The sequence below is a fragment of the Crocodylus porosus genome, unplaced genomic scaffold (assembly GCF_001723895.1).
Source record: "Crocodylus porosus isolate Cpor-Errol unplaced genomic scaffold, CroPor_comp1, whole genome shotgun sequence".
NCBI lineage: Eukaryota > Metazoa > Chordata > Crocodylia > Crocodylidae > Crocodylus > Crocodylus porosus.
The window spans coordinates 39322613-39338618 of NW_017728911.1; positions in this window are offsets into that span (position 1 = coordinate 39322613).

Here is a 16006-nt window from a genome sequence, read left to right on the forward strand (position 1 = left end):
GCTGAGTGGGGTGAGACACAACAGGTCCAGGACACTTCAGGAAGCACTTGGCAGCTTGAAGGCTTGACTCCATTACCCCAAGAGCACCCTTTCTCCCATGCACAGCTTTGCCTGACTCCCCCCAAATTATTTCCAAATGCAGGTACAAACAAGGCTCTTCCAAGAGAGGGCAGGCAGGAGGTCCCCAAATGCATGCATGCAAAAATCCAGATTTCTCCTCCTTCCACTGACAGTAGGATTTTGCCAGACTCTTGAAGCTACAGCTCTTCCACCCACAAACAGGGAATGGAAATCATGATGCTCGATAGCACTGCTCATACACTTTAATTTACAGAAAAGAAATTAAATACCTTATCAATAAAAGCAGAATCTTTCTCCAGGGAGAAATGTTTCCATTGTAGGGGGGGAAGCCCCGATATGAATATTATGATAAGCTGTGTATAATTATTATTATTTTATCTCTGGCTCCATAGCAGTATTGTTCACAGCTGTGCATTTGTTACTTCCATTTGTCTGCCTGGGGAAAGTGATTTTCTGGATGAAGGCAATGCCTATATAATAGGAACAAATTCTTTTTTATTTTGTTTCCCCCCCTCCAGTTCCATTCTGCTCGACTAGCGTGCACCGTTGAAGTCCTGAGTACAAACGGTAAAGCTATTGAAACCTCGACCTGCGAGAGAAGATGCCAAAATGGCTTTGTGTAGTCGACACTTCATAAAGTCACCAGGCATGAAAGAAAAGCTTGATTAATTGGCTATCGAACACATGGGGGGGGCGTGTGGAGAATGTGACAGTAAAAAGTAACGTGCATAAAATAATTTACAGGGAGGGAAGAAAAACCTTTTCAAGACCCTTTCTGTTTTGGTTGATAAATGAGTGGAAAGCAGCTTGGGAGATACATGAAGGGGTTTTTGAGGATCTTCCATCACTGCATCATAAGCTCCTTCTGGTACCATCTTGACTCCCAAAGGGACCCGCCAGCCGTGCTAGTGGTGGGAAATCATCCTTATGCTTCAAAAGGTGAGTACAAAAGTTGGTCTTATGGGCCCTTTGGGCAAGGTGGTGCCCCCACAACTGAGAAGGCACCAGGAGAAGCAGTCGTGCAAATGCACAAGGGCTCTGCTGGACTCAGCGTCTGTTGGCCAGGCTGCCCTTGTTAAATCAGACCAACCACCGTAGTTGGGGGTCAGGATTTTTACCCCTGGTCAGATTGGTATGGACTGGGGGTGGGAGGAAGTTGCCTTCCCCTGTAGCGGGGGGGCATGGTCTCCACCTGGGATCTCTCGAGCGTATATGAACATCGCTTCACAGAAGCTGGACATTGGCTGCTGTGGTCCCTTTGCTTTCCCTGCGGCAGGTGCGAGTGCAATGCTTTGCATTATGTCAGGGTTGACGGTAGTTTTACTAAGAGTTTAAGTTATGGATTTGTACGGGACAGTTTTGCATGAGGCAGGGGTGGGACTAGATGTGACCTGTGGAGGTCTCTTCCACCCCGACATGTCGATGCTCCTTGGCATCCTTCCCTTCACTGCAATCAGAGCATGCTGCGGCCCACAGCACGGGGTGAGGAGGAAAAACTCGTGTTGCCACTTGCCCCTATCTGGCATTTCCATGAGGCAAGGACCATGGCACGGCAGTGACAGTCAAGTCTTTCCCATATTGTAGACCACTGGTTAAGGGTCTGCAGCACGCCCCCGAACCAGACAGGCTTGGGGCATGGGAACCGGTGAGTGTGTCAGGAGCCATAACGGTCTAGGAGGCTGGTGTGATCAGGGCACCAGCGATTGCAACCAACTGGGCACCCAGCACAAGTTCACCCAAGTGAGCCTCGTATGCAGGGGCTGCCAATGACACAAAAGCCAGTATTCCCATCTGGCCAGGATTGGCAGGAGCCCGCATCAACAGCTGCACAGAGAAGCCATCCGAAAGCACAGCAACAAGATTTATTAGCACTTCAAAGCCCAGGCATGCTGCTGCCTCTTCTTACGCATAACTCATTTCCCCTGTGGGAATCCAGACACCTTCATTTGACCAGTATCGACCAGAAGTGGTTGCCCAAAGCCAGCACATATTTTAGTACGCTGGGCTGAGTGGAAAGCTGTGGTTTCTATTCGCCCTCCAAGCTGGGAGCTGAAGCACCACACTCGAGAACAATACTGACGTTGTGGGCCAGAGCAATAGCTAATGGTCTCTGGACGGGGATGATGTTTTATAACAGCCTAGCAAGGGACTCTTTGGCTTTTGCAGAGCTGGGGCACGTTTAGTATTTGCCTGGCACAGTGCCACGGAGCTGTAGATAGTAAATGCATTCTTTGCATGAAGACCAACCCCAAATTTTCCTTTCCCAAACCAAAGCAGCGTCCACTTCTAACGACAGCTTTGAGTCTAGCAAAAAAGCAATGGATTTGAAGACTTAGGAAAACAGAGTAGGGAACAACAATTTGACCAAAATCCGGCCGGCGAGAGATCGCAAACCAACCCGACACTAATGAGTCACCCTTTCCCCCCCACTTCCATTCCACTGGGCCCCACGAAAGCGACAGACAAGGGCTCTGGAATTTGCATGGGTGGGAAAGAGCAAACCTACAAATATGCTCTTCCAGAAATTAGGAACCAAATAGCTTTGCTGTTTTTTTCTCCAGAAGAGTCAATGTGCACTGCAGAAAACAAGGACGAGGACAATTCTGAGCTGTAGCCACGCTTGCGAGGCTTTGGAGGCATACAAGTCCTCCTCTTCCTTTCCTACGCATCTCAAAAAATGTGCCAAAGCAGAGGTGAGAGCATCCCAGCAAGTTCAGATCCACGTCTCTGTGGCACTCGATTTCAGGAGTTTGGGGGATAAAGACATACCAGGCTTTAAAATCCAGATAAGGCCCAAACACATCCTAAAAGTCCAAAGTCATTTGGGATGGAAGTTATGGTACGTACCCTGCCTGTTACAATTTCTCCAGGACCAAGGAAGCTGTTATTGTCCCAGGGGTCTTGGGAAGGTTGGCTTTCCTTTCCCTTGGTGTATACATGATGATTTTTGGGTGCCCAACTCGAGACACAGGCAGGCAAGGTTCTTTGGGTAGATGTGATATCTTTTATTAGACCAACTAAAAAAAAGTTAGACCAACTAAAAAGTTGGAAAATGGTTCTAATAAAAAGATACCCTATTACCCAAAGAACCTTGCGCGCCTATGTCCTCAGACCAACACGGCTACAACCAACACCCCCAACTCCAGACCCGACATTGGGACCCCCTCACACTAGTAGCAGCTAAAAACGAGCACAGACTTGAAAATGTGGAGGCAGAGTCACAAGGGAAATCTGTGGACTACACTCAGCATACTTCTCTCTCACTCTGCATAGTCTGGTGGGATTTTCTTTAAAAAACGGAACAAAAAACCCCAAACCTAAAGTTGCTTCAGAGCACTTAGCGGGATTTTTTTTTCAAAGCCCCCTTCTTTCAACAGGACCAATTTTCTCTTCCATCTTTGCAATGGCATATAACAATATGTCTGCTCGTGTGGAGCGAATGAAGCGCACGAGTTGGCAGCGGTCTGTCTGGCAGGGATGCTAATAGAGAAGGTTTTGCCAAACACCGAGAGAATCCGGCTCACTTCAGATGCAGTTTCAGTTTCCAGATCAGTGATGCTTTCCATATTTGAAACAAGAATCTTTTGTACATTTTTAAAAAGTAATTCTCACCAGTCCGTAGATATTACCTTAAGTTTAAGGCGCTGCCATCTCCCTGGGCTCCCCTCCCTTCCCCCCCGTACACATTCGTGGCAGTGAGCTTCAAGCACAGATCTGCAAATACTGAGGGCTGCAAATACCGAAGTTGTTCGCATTTCTTGGATGTTCTCCTGCTGCCCTTCGCTTCAGTGACTTCACCGGGAACAGAACGAGGCCAGTTGTTGCAGAAACAGCCACACAAACAAAGACACTCCCGGAGACGTGATCCAGAGCGGTTTGACACAGATAACTGCTCACAGAATTACAGAGAAGTCGGGCTGGAAGGGATCTCCAGAGCTCACGCCGAGTCCAACCTGCTGCCTGCTATCCAAAGCCTCCCAGACAAGTCCTCTGTCCAACCTCTTGCCAAAACTAATGGTCACAACAAGACTTAGCACTAAAGCTGCCATAGGTAAAGCAGGGGGACTGCGGCGGCCAACATCCTGCTGCTGCACAGATTGGTAAGATGCACGCAAGAGATCCCAGGAAGAGGGCCAACCCCCCCTCCCAGCTACAGAGGAAGGCAACCCCCCCAGAGTCTGTGCCAGCCTGGCCATGGGGTAAAATTCCTTTCTGACCCCAAATATGGCATCAGTCTGACCCCAAAAAGAGGGGCAAGACCCGCTGGGTTCGAGTCTTGCACACACCCCAGCCACAATTCCCAGCCTTGGCTGCCTCTGAGGAAGACTTAAAAACTTCCCCTGACATGTGTAGCAAGAGCAAAGGGTCGGGGGGATTCCCTCCCAGCCCCACATGGCAACCAGCAAAGCCCAGAAGCATGGAAAATTCCCAGAATAAAATGTAGCCATCGCTACATCTAGATCATCCCCAACCAGGGGCTATGCAACCTCTTCTTGAACACCCCCAGGGACAGACCACAGCTTCCCCAGACAGCTACTCCACTGCCTCACTGTTGAAACGGTGAAGATGCATTTGTTTAAAAAAAAAACCAACCCCCCCCCCCCCCCCGACAAGGTTTCGCCATTATGCTACACAAAACGGCAAGTTTTCATAAGTCTTCGTGATGTGCACACGGTCAAATCAGAACATGTACAAGCACCCTTCATCAAATGACATCGGATATACCACCCGCCCAATAAGCTTAACTTAAGCTAATGGAGATCCCATGTTCAGCCTTGCGTGGAGGTCCGAATGCACCGTTCTGCTTAACAGCGACTGAGTGGCACAAAGAAACATGCACAAAGCATCCTGGGAATGAACCGTGCTCAAAGGAAACCCACTTTGTTTCTGACCAAAGCAGTCCCTCTGTGTTTGCATGTTGGCCAAGGGAAGGGTTGAGCAAATGTTCTGCTTTAGATAATTTTTTTGATGGAAAATTAAAAAAATAAAAATCCATTCACATACCCATGAAAATACTGGTTTTTTGTGGAAATGTTTTTTCCTCTGTTAATCCCAAGAATTTCAATTTTTAAATTGAAGCCGGGAGAGATCGCTTTGGTCAGAAACAAAAGTGGGTTTTCTTTGAGCATGGTGCGTTCCCAGGATGGTTTGTGCACGTTTCTTTGCGCCGCTCAATTGCTGTTAAACAGAACTGTGCATTCAGGCCTCCACACAGAGCTGAACGCGTAGATCTCCATTAGCTTATGTTTAAATTAGCTTTGCTTTCATTTTTTTCAATCAGAAAGTCAACATTTTCTACAGGAAAGAAAAAAGAAAAAAAAAAGAGACTCGGTTTGGAGATGCATTCCTGTTGACAGACAAGGAAATGGTCGAAGCCGAGCTGAAATTTTCTAATTAACTGAATCAAAAAAACCCTGGAAAGGGAGAAGTGAAGGTGAAGGTGCTTAATACAAATGATAAAACTGGCTTTCGCGCAAAAAGCACGGCCTTAACTCTTAAACAAATGACTCCAGCAGGCTCGAACAAGCCAAGTGAGAAATATTTTGAGGTTAAGGAACTTATTACCTCAACAGCCAGGTGGTTCCTCGTTCTTTCTCCAAACCATAAAACACTCCTGTCAAGGGGATATTTCAAATAAAACTGACACCGATCCCATTTTGAGAGCGCTGGTACGCCTTCCCTGGAAGTTGCATTTCTACCACACTTTCATCTTGACCAACAGGTTCACCAGATTTTTCCCTCCCCCTTTGCCTTGCATTTGGGCCTCCCGCGGAGCTTTCTAGAAGAGGAGCAGTGGGAAGGCACGTTGCAGCCATGAAAATCCTCTCATGTAAGCATTTGCTCTGGAGGAAAAAACATGTAGAGGAGGGAAGAGCATCACACCCCCAGCATCGGGAGACGAGAGCGGTACACAAGCGGAGCCAGGTCAAGTTTATGAAGTACATTGTGCTCCATCTGCGATGGGCATCCCCACCTCTGCCATCATATTTGTTGTTCAAGTCACAGCCCCCTGACCATCACGGCAGTCTTGGACGAATCAAGAGCAAGTCACGCAAATGATCCACACACCCGCCCACAGCTGAGCTTCCCAGGAGGAGGGCAGGACAACTGGGAACAGACCTGGGACGGCGTCCCAGCTGTGGTGTTGGGACGAGATGCCATTCCTGAAGTCCATCTGCAAAACTCGCCCAGCCAGAGCATCAGTGGGTGTCAATGGGCACAATGCCCTGGGAGCTGGGTTTGGGCAAGGAGCTGAGCCTACTTCTCCTGTAATCAAGTCGTTCAGTCTCGCAGCAAGTAGAACGGCTTGGTCACTAATGGCAAGTCTCTGATTTTTACACTTTTTGGACCAAAGCCTGTCCCTCCACCACGTGCTGATGATAGAAGTGGAGGGATAAAAGTTTCCAGCCAAGGCAAGATGGGGTTCAGAGTCCTTACATATCACGGTCTCTCTGACAGGCTGCAAACTGTGCTGCTCCAAAACAGGCCAGTCCCCTAGTGATCCATGTAGGTAAGCTAGCTCATAGGTCAGGCAGGGCAGAGAGCCACCGGAGAAAATCCCGCCGTGGCCCCTCTGTCCCCTTCCTCCAAGCAAGACCCACAGAGCACATCTCCCCAATATACATCCCTCTAAAACTGCATTGGGACTCATAAGGTTGAAAAAAGTTTTAAAAGTTCTCTTTGGGGTTGCACTTCCACCAAAGCATCCTCAGACTCCTTCCGAATACATCACCCACACCCCACAGCATCTGCCCGAGACAAGCAGAGAAGCATTCGGTGTTGAGCTGTTGTCTAATAAGCGTGGCAAGACTTTAGCCGTGAGCCCACCAGCAGGGCTAGATGGTAGCATCAAGGGGCCAGATCCACATCTGGCGATATTCAGCATAGATCTGCGGTCTTCAGGGGAGCCGTGCAAATTCCTACTAACCGAGGACAAAAGAGCAGTGACGACACACTTTCTACAGGCGTGTGGTGGCCTGTGGCGCTCAGGGCCCCATGTTCAGTGGCATCCACGCGATCGCGGTCCCAACAAGCCATCCGCAGGAGAGCTGGCAGGGTACCATGGTACCGGCACCGTCAGAAGCTTTGTGCCCAGCTGGCTAGCTCAAGAACAAAAGGGCTAATAACTGTCTGAAGCTAAGCTGGAGATCAAACACTACCATAAAAGATGCACGTATCAAAGAACCAAACCCAGGCCATTCAGTTCTGTCCAAAACCCGAGGTCACTCAACATGGAGAAATGCAAAGTGCTTCACCTCGGGGCTGGGGGAAAATCCCCACATCATACTTATAGGCTTGGCAGTGCTACACTCACTAGCACCAAGTCCCTTTTGGTCATGGGGATCATGATTGACCACAAGATGAACACGAGCCACCAATGTGATGATGCAGCCGGCAAAGCAGACCAGACTCTGGCTCATATCCATCGATGCATCTCAAGCTGTCATCCCCCCGCTGGACTCGGCCCTGGGGAGGCCGCAGCTCGAGTGCCGCGTCCAGTTCTGGGCTCTGCAATTTAGGAAGGATGCGGAGAAGCTCGAGAGAGTCCAGAGGAGAGCCACGCGCACGATCAGAGGACAAGAGAACAAGTCTTATGAGGAAAGGCTCAGAGGCACGAGACTCTTCAGCCTGGAGAAGTGAAGGCTGGGTGGAGGCCTCTAAGTACCTAAGGGGGTGCACCAGGATCTGGGGAAACGTCTGTTCGCCAGGGCACCCCAAGGGATGACAAGTTCTAATGGTCACAAACTCATGGGAAGACTGTTTTAGGCTGGACATACGAAAAAACGTCTTTACCGTCCAAGTGTGGAATAGACTCCCCCCAGGAGTGGTGCAGGCACCTACTCTGGACACTCTGGACACCTTTAAAGACACTCGGAGGTTTATCTTGCTGGGATCCTGTGACCCCAGCTGACTTCCTGCCCCTGGGGCAGGGGCTGGACTCGATGATCTTACGACCTCTTCCAGCTCTAATGTCTATGAAATTATCCTTCAGCTGAAAAATGTTCCTGTTTGCTCTAGGTACTTGCACTGTGCGCATCACCATGCTAAATGACCACCTTCAGAAACGGTTCTTCCTCTCGGATCAGAGTCCTCTTTCATTTCAGAGACAGCAATTTTTTTATTTTTATTTTTTTTTAAATGAGCCATCTGTCTGTGGTACCGGGATGCAATCATGAAACGGAGTATTTCAGCACGTCACGGCCAGCTTTGCTGGTACCAAGGAGCTCTCACGATCAGAGAGAGCCGCACCACAGATAGCAGGTCATCCCTGGCTACATAAAACCGACCAATTATTTCTGTCTCCAGTTTCCACCAACTTCTCCTTTCATCTTGAAAGCAGGGTGAAAAAACTAAAAAAAACCCCAACTTAAATGCCCTTAACTATATTTTTTTTAAATGACAACATTTAAAGAGTCCTGCCCAAAACATATACAGCATTCTCTGTGTGAAGCCACACTCATACTTGCTGCTTACGTGTCTACAATTTCTTTGCCCTTGAATTCGGTTTATTTATCTATTTGGTTTATTTATCCATGAACATGTTACCAAAGAGAGTCCTATTTGTGAAAGCGTTACACACTGGTGGGTGGTTGGAGTTTTAAAAGTTTAGACGTGCTTTGTAAATGGGCTTGCTCTTATGTCTGCTTGTTTTTTAAGAAGCTTTTTTAGGGTTACGAGCCGACAAATCCCAGCATGACATGGCAGTCTAGCTATTCTGTAGGGGAAAGTGTTGCTTGATTGAAAACCCCGGGCTGGGAGGAGGGAGACATTTCTGGAAACCACCGTTTCAGTCTTTTAAAATAAATGATAACCTTCCGCCCACATTGTTCATGCAGGAAAAATGCACTTCTCCTCAATCGCCCAGGCACTTCAAAGAGAAGGTTAGGGAAGGGGCTGGCGTAAACTAGCCACCTTCGTTGCTGCCAATACACAGCATCGCCATCAGGGCAGCTTATTTCTCTTACAACACCATCGTTACTCCCAACTCAGCAGCATCGCTTCTGCCCTCGCCTTAAGAGGATCAGACTAGAATTAGGCGCCGTCTTCTCAGCCAGGCTGCTGGGAAGACAGGAGGTTTCAAGAGAATTTGTTAGTCATCCCCCGTGTTGCGACTTGGTGGGCTTTTTCCCAGAAAGGCACTAAATTGTTGTTTGCTTTAAGTACTCAAAACGATGCTGAGCACATCTCCGCACATCACTCAGGCAGCCTCAAGACCAGCTGCCACAGTCTTTGGCATCTTTAGGGCATCAGGTCTCCTAGAGCAATGCAGCTACGCTCCGATTTTAATCACACGCGCAGGAAAATGGTGCGTCCGGGCAGAAAGTTACCCTGCGCGTGCGTATAATGTCACAGTAGGGAGCCAGTTCTGCATCCTCCCCCCGGCCCACCTTGCTCCTCTAGTGCTATGCTGGGCTCTAGTTTCCTGGAGGAGAGTTAAAAAAAAGTGAGAGGTGGGAATATCACCGCCAACTGTCAGCAGGTTGGAAACCGGCAGAAGGGGAGGAGGAGGACAAGAGGTTGCAGGCCTGCCAGGACCCGAGTGGTGCCCAGGCCCGGCTGACATGATCTCGGACATGGGTCTACGCATGGAAACCCAGCCCTGCACTCCCGACACAAATCTCCTGCTCGCCCAGCAGGTCAGCTTCCCAACCCCCATTTCTGAACATGCAGATCCTAATATAGGCCCCAAAGGGCCTTGGCACACGCAACAAAATTGGCCTTTAAAGCAGCTTAAATACCCTTTTGCACCACTTCAATGGCGTGGTTGCTAGGACGCTCGGCAGCATATTCTGCTTTAAATGACTTTGTAACACCTCCTCGGTGTTTTAGTTTGCTACCGAACGAAGTGCAAGGTGCCTGGGGTGCTGGCAGCCGACGTGCTCGGGGAAGCTCAGGTTGGGTGGGCTTCCAGCGCCCCGTGCACCGTCCCCACCACCTTCCTGCTCTGCCCCGGGGCAAGCCAGCCGTTCCCGGGTGGTCCCAGGTGGCGGGGACGGCGCTGGGGTGCTGGAGCTTACCTGCCTCTCCCACAGTGGGTAAGGGGGAGGGGGGCGTTAACTCGGTTTAGTTCTCCCTAAAGTGAAACAGTGGGTTTTTAAGAAGTTTCACTTTAGGGAGAACTAAACCGAATGAAACCCCCATCATCACTTGTACAAGCACCCAGTGAGCGGAGGCAGAACAGAGTACCACTGAGGGATGCTGCTGATGCGCTCCCAAGCCCATAGGGTGTACGGTTCAATGGTGACTCTTGTAGCCCCCAAACTACCCCTGAATTCAGCAGCTGTCAAGAGCATCCCGCATCTCGGGAGCGAGCCCTTGTTTCGAATCCCCTGTTGTTAGGATGCCGTGTCCTTCCATCCTGTCTAGCCATGGTGCTTAACCGATGGCTCCCAGGCTGGATGTGGTCCGTGGACCATGTCATTCTGTCCGTGAGGCTGGAAGTGGCAGTGCTGATTGCTCTGGCAGAGTCCTGAGCTGCCATCCCAGGGGTCTGGAAACTTTAGTGGCCACAGGACATGGCCTCGCATGCTGGACTTTGCCAATGCAGTGGCACGATGGAGCACACAGGGCCATTTCGGCACACCGCATCCCATCCAAGCACTGGCTCAGACCTGCCGAGCAGCCTGCTGTAGAGGGTCCTCTTCCACCTCTATCACCGGAAGTCCAAACCCCTTCCAGTAGCGCGTCACGCAATGTAGCTCGTGTCTGTCGTGTGTCTCATCTTTCCTCCCCTCCTCTCCCAGGGGGAGAAGCAGGCGTGCAATCGGGGCACACGGTTTGGAGAGTTTAAGAACACACTCAGTGCAACACCCTCATAGATGCAAGAGGATCGGAGCAGGGGGTGCCGAGGTGTGTGAGGGTCCTTAATTCCTGAACCCACCGCAAGTCATTTAGCTCAGACCTGTTTCGTGCATTATGATGCACAGCTGATCCCTGGAAGTCCCGTGTCCAGACAGACGGCCCCGTGTCCTCCAGCTGAGAAATTCCACTTAATGCATAACGAAGATGGGTAAAATTACTTCATGCAGATTCTTTCCATACTCCCCTGGATGCCTCTGAAAGGAAAGGGATCTTTTATCCAAACAGCTTTCCCAGATTAGGCATCAAGGATATTACTTTTAAGTCTGCTCCATCGTCGATACGTTTGTGAAAGCCAAGCCATTCCTTGCATTCGGTATTACCTCTTGCATTTCTCTACAGTCGCACCTGAAAGCCATTTGGGGGGGGATCTCTAAATTCATATTGCAGAAAAGCAATAATTTTAAGTCAAGAAAAAAAAAACACAAACCCCAAGCCAGACCCTGTATATTGATTTCTCTTCTGTAGCACTTGGCAGCCTGTCCCAGGCCCACATTTAATCCGTCTGATACTGAGAAGAGGAATCTTTTATGGTTCTCTCACAACACATACCGTAATCTCCCTGTATTACCATATGGTCTGGTGGAGATGGGGTCCATACCAAAGCCAAACTCCATAGCGTTTAGGTCTTCTCTGAGCCTAGGACCAAGCGTGCATGAGGCTGTAGTGTTAATGGACTAAACCAAAACCCCATTGCCAAATGCTCCCCAGTTTAGGGAACAGATTCAAGCTCCAGCCCCGGGTTCTCCAACATCTTCGTCGTGTCTCTAGTCCAACCTTTCTAGGTGGCCTGCTTCCAGCACTCCCACTATAGATGCAGCGATGCTGGTGGAGAGGGGGGAAAGGTAAGCGGCACCATGCGGTTAGGGGAGCGAGGCATGTTTAAGCTCAAAATAGTTTCAGACAGGTGAAGTTTTGGGGAGAGTCTTGTTTTCTCTGGACCGTTTCAGTTATTCCTAATAAAAATAATATTTTGGTTCTTCCCTGCTGTCGGCACAGACATTCTCTCTCACCTGGGGCAGAAAGCAACATTTTTTTAGCAAAATTTCAGTGGTAAATAGGTCTTTCTGCTAGCTGCTGGAGATGGGCCTCGGAGCTGAGCCTCAGGGGTTCGTATCCCGCTCCAGAGCTCACCCCGGAGGCACGGAGGCATTTAACTGCCTTGCCCGGGGCTAGACAACAGCACTACCAGGGAGACATTCGCTCTGATCCCCTGCATCAGACTCGAGCAATCTTGCTGGGAGCTTCAGCAGGCGCTAGCACAGAAAGGAGCGGTGGGTCGGGGGATACGGGCACCCGTCTGCCAAGAGCTGGACCGAGCCCCATCAGAAAGCCACCGGGCAGTGCCAGCTTTCGCTCTTGAGGCGAGGTCGGATGGATCCTGTCTAGCAGGAGAGAGGTTTGCTTCCCATCGCATGCCTCTATTCTCAGGTCCGCCTGTCCGGCTAAAGAGCATCCCCCGTAGAGACCGCGGGGGGACAAAATGCACAAGAGAGAAAACCAGCGCTGCTCTCTCCAGGACACGGGACACTGCGGTGCCCGGCGGTCCCTCTGCATCCACCCAGAGCTTTGACCCGCGAGGGGGCTCAGCGCCTGCGGTTTCACTGGATGGCAGCGGGAGCCTCGGAGAAAAAGGCTAAAAACTGCCACGGTGACTCGCGCCGTGCAGCCTCGTGCCCTCTGCAAGCAGCCCCGATGCCGGGCTGCGTTCTCACAAGTTTGGCAGAACTATGCCAAGGTCATCCCTTCTGACAAAGATTCAGACCCTGAATTTGGGGCTCCCCCCCACCTTTACATGACGGGCAAAGATTGCCAAGCACCCTAAATAAACCCAGTCAAGTTCAAAGCTATTTGTCAAATAATGAAGACCTGCATTTCAATGCTTGCTTCGACTTCCCTTTTGCTGGCTCCCGAGGAAGGGAGCAGGGTCGTTACGTGTTCACGCGTTAGCCTCTGAAGCCCAAAGGAGTAACCCAAGGGAGAGCAGGACAGTCCAGATTTCCCCACCGTTTTCACAGTCTCCTCCCAAGCGGAGCTGGATGTGGCAACACGAGGTATTTTCCATCCTTCTGGATTGGGACATACTTTTAAAAGCCTGTTGTCCCAGGTCGTTAAATCGAGTGGATGAGGCAGGGAGGAGAGTGGAGTAAAGATGCACCTTTATGGACCCAATCAACTAAGAAGCGTTTATCACAAGCCTTCACGAGCCCAAGTTCATCTCCTCAGTCGCTGTGCAAGGATGGGACCGAGCAGAGCAGAAAGCGGAGCGAGGGAGGAGAATACAAGACGTGGGAAAGTGCTGGGAGAGGCATACAAGCAAAAAACCTGTAGGACAAAATAGATCCTGAAGCTAATCCAGGTAATGATATAAGACTCCACAGCCTCAAATCAGTCCCATTTGTAGATGATTTCTTGGGCAATTTCCCAATCAAACTGGTTTTTAAAAGGTTGCTGCCTGAGAATAGCCACCCTGAGGCCATGCCACATCAGAAAGAGAAGGGGAAAAAAAAAAAAAAATGCAACAGGACTGAATCCCAAATGTGAAGAGCACGTGGCAGAAAAGAGCAAGCCCTGCCACGGCGTGACAGCCGGGAGACCTTTCCGCCATCCCTGCTTTCACAGCCTTCCTGGGCCACCGCCCTTCCAGATGTGAAGCATCCTTTCGCCATATGCCGTGCTGGGCTCCCACCGAGGATGAAATAAGTCTGAGGAGTGGGACTGGGGTAGGAGAGGAGGGCAGGGACACACAAGGGAATATGTATGGGGGGGAAATGCGATTTGAAAGGCTTGAGATGTTCATGGAAAAAAGCGGGGCGAAGTAGTGTAATGGCGTAGGTAAAGCAGAAGGCACAGAGGGAGCAAAGGAGGGATCTTGCCACGATGTTTTGCACGAGTGCACGAAATAAGCAGACCAAACCTCTGATCCTGACTCGTGCATCTTGTATGTTTGGGACTGCGCCGAAGCCGGCAAGCGCACCGGAGTGGCACCGGTGCCCAGCTGATTCGTGGCCATGCACCAACACACCCCTCCTTGCTGGCATACCGGCTGCAGTAGCTTGCAATCGCTCCCCGCCGGCCTGTCTAATCTGTGCACCCATCAAAACAAAAAATCTCGCTATTAACTGGCAAAAGGAGGGGCTTAGTTTTGGCCATGCCAGGAGCTGGTCGATCAACAGCCATGCAGAGCTCCTGGCAAGGGGGCCACATTAAAGCCAAATGGACTCCCTTCCAGTTTCCGACACGTCCGTTTTGGTCACGCTGCTCGTCGAAGCTTTGCAGCCATCCAAAAAGGCGCTGGAGAGGAGCCTGTGCGTTTGCAAGCAGTTGCAGCGCAACTGGAAGCTATTAAAGCTTCCTTTAGGATTTGTTGCGAGCTCAGTTATTAATCGTGGCAGTCCTAAGTTTGAGTCGGTAGCAAAATCACAGGAGCAAGGTAGATTCGCCTTGTCAACAGTAAAATTTGCCTGCGAAAGAATCTAAGAAACAACGCGCAGGAAAAAAAAAGTCACAACAGGAAAGAGAAACAGTCCGAGTCGTCCAACTATTTCAGCACAGGAAAACCAACCTCATAACACATTTGTTCTCTTGGATAAGAAACCCTGGTTTAACGGCAGGGTTTCGGTGCCAAAAGTTCTTCCCGTACCGTTTTTTCAGTCCCATTGTATCCATTTTTCAGTGGCTGATGGAATTCATAGCTAAATCACGGAGAGGTTATTCTCACCCCGCTCCCAAAACAAAGAAATTATTGCTTTTTCAAAGGAAGTTTACTTCATGCAAACCTCAGAGATAAGCTAACTTCAGGGGGAAATAGCAGCCGAACACCACACCGAGGACTGCACAAAATACCCGCTCGCAGCAAGCACGTGCCCACGATGCGGTCTTGCCAAAGTCATAATACACAGCGCCGGGGGATTTATGAGTTAGATCTTCTCCCGTGGGGATGCTGCGCTGAGAAAGCCCATCGCCAAATGCAACCTAGGAAGCACCGATGTCTAGGGGCAGGGGTGGATTTATACAAAGCGTTTCTAGCTTTCAGGCCGAGTGCCTGAGCACACTTTTCTTCAGGTGAGCAAACGCTTGGGTCGCAGTTGCTTCTCAGCTGCACCTTTCATGGCCTCCTTTCAGAGGATGCCAGAGCACGGAGGTCAAGCCAGCTTTTAATGCACCCGATCCGCTGCGGTGAAGGCCCTTGGGGGAGGGCGCTTTTAAGGCTGGGGAGCAAGGAGCTTCTTGGAAAGTTTCGGACAAGTTTAGCCAGTGAAGGCAGTGATCAAGCCCCTTGCAGAAGGACAGGGATCTTTCCCCCAGAGAGCCGTGGCACAGCTACTTCAGGCTCGGCAACCTCCGGCGTTGGAAGAGTGCAAGTCACTCTGCAGAAGCTGGGAAATTGTATCCCATCCCCACTACCAGATTGCACACCATATTCAAAGACGGGCTCGTCTCTGGTTGGCACCTGCGGCCCGCTCCCGGCATGAGCTCTCTCTGCTGGGGGAAGTGCATTTGGCCCCAGCGGTTAGAGCTCTCCGACCGGCTCATCTTCAAGCCTCGTCGTTGTCGTTAACAAACGCTGGGCATCGCTCCCCCCACCTGCCCTTCCCCCAGGGGCAAGTCCCAAGCCTCCACGTCCCTTCTGCTCACAGCTGCTGGCCTTCCTTCAGCCACGGCTCACAAGGGAAGGTGTAGCAGAGCCGCAGGGCTGCCTCCGCGACGCAGGCTGATCCCTCTTCCCGAACCCTTTACCTCCCAACGGGAGCAAGAGAGCTCGGCCTGCTTTCTGCAGGCCCAGTCCGCGGTTTTGCCCCAGGAAACTGGGGAAGAAGTTGAGTGGGTATCTCCCATCCCCTCCCTCCAGACGGGAACGGGCATGAATGTACCCCCAAGCTCAGCCCCGCCGTGCTGGTTCGAGGCTGTTTGGAAAGGCAAAAGATCTGCTTCCCTGCGTTTCACGCCCCATTAGAAGTAGCCAGAATTGTCAACGTTTATTTGGAGAAAATTACCTCTTCTCAGAAGTGGAGGAAGCACTAACTCCCTCCTCGGGCCCAGGATTCATGCCAAAATTGTGACA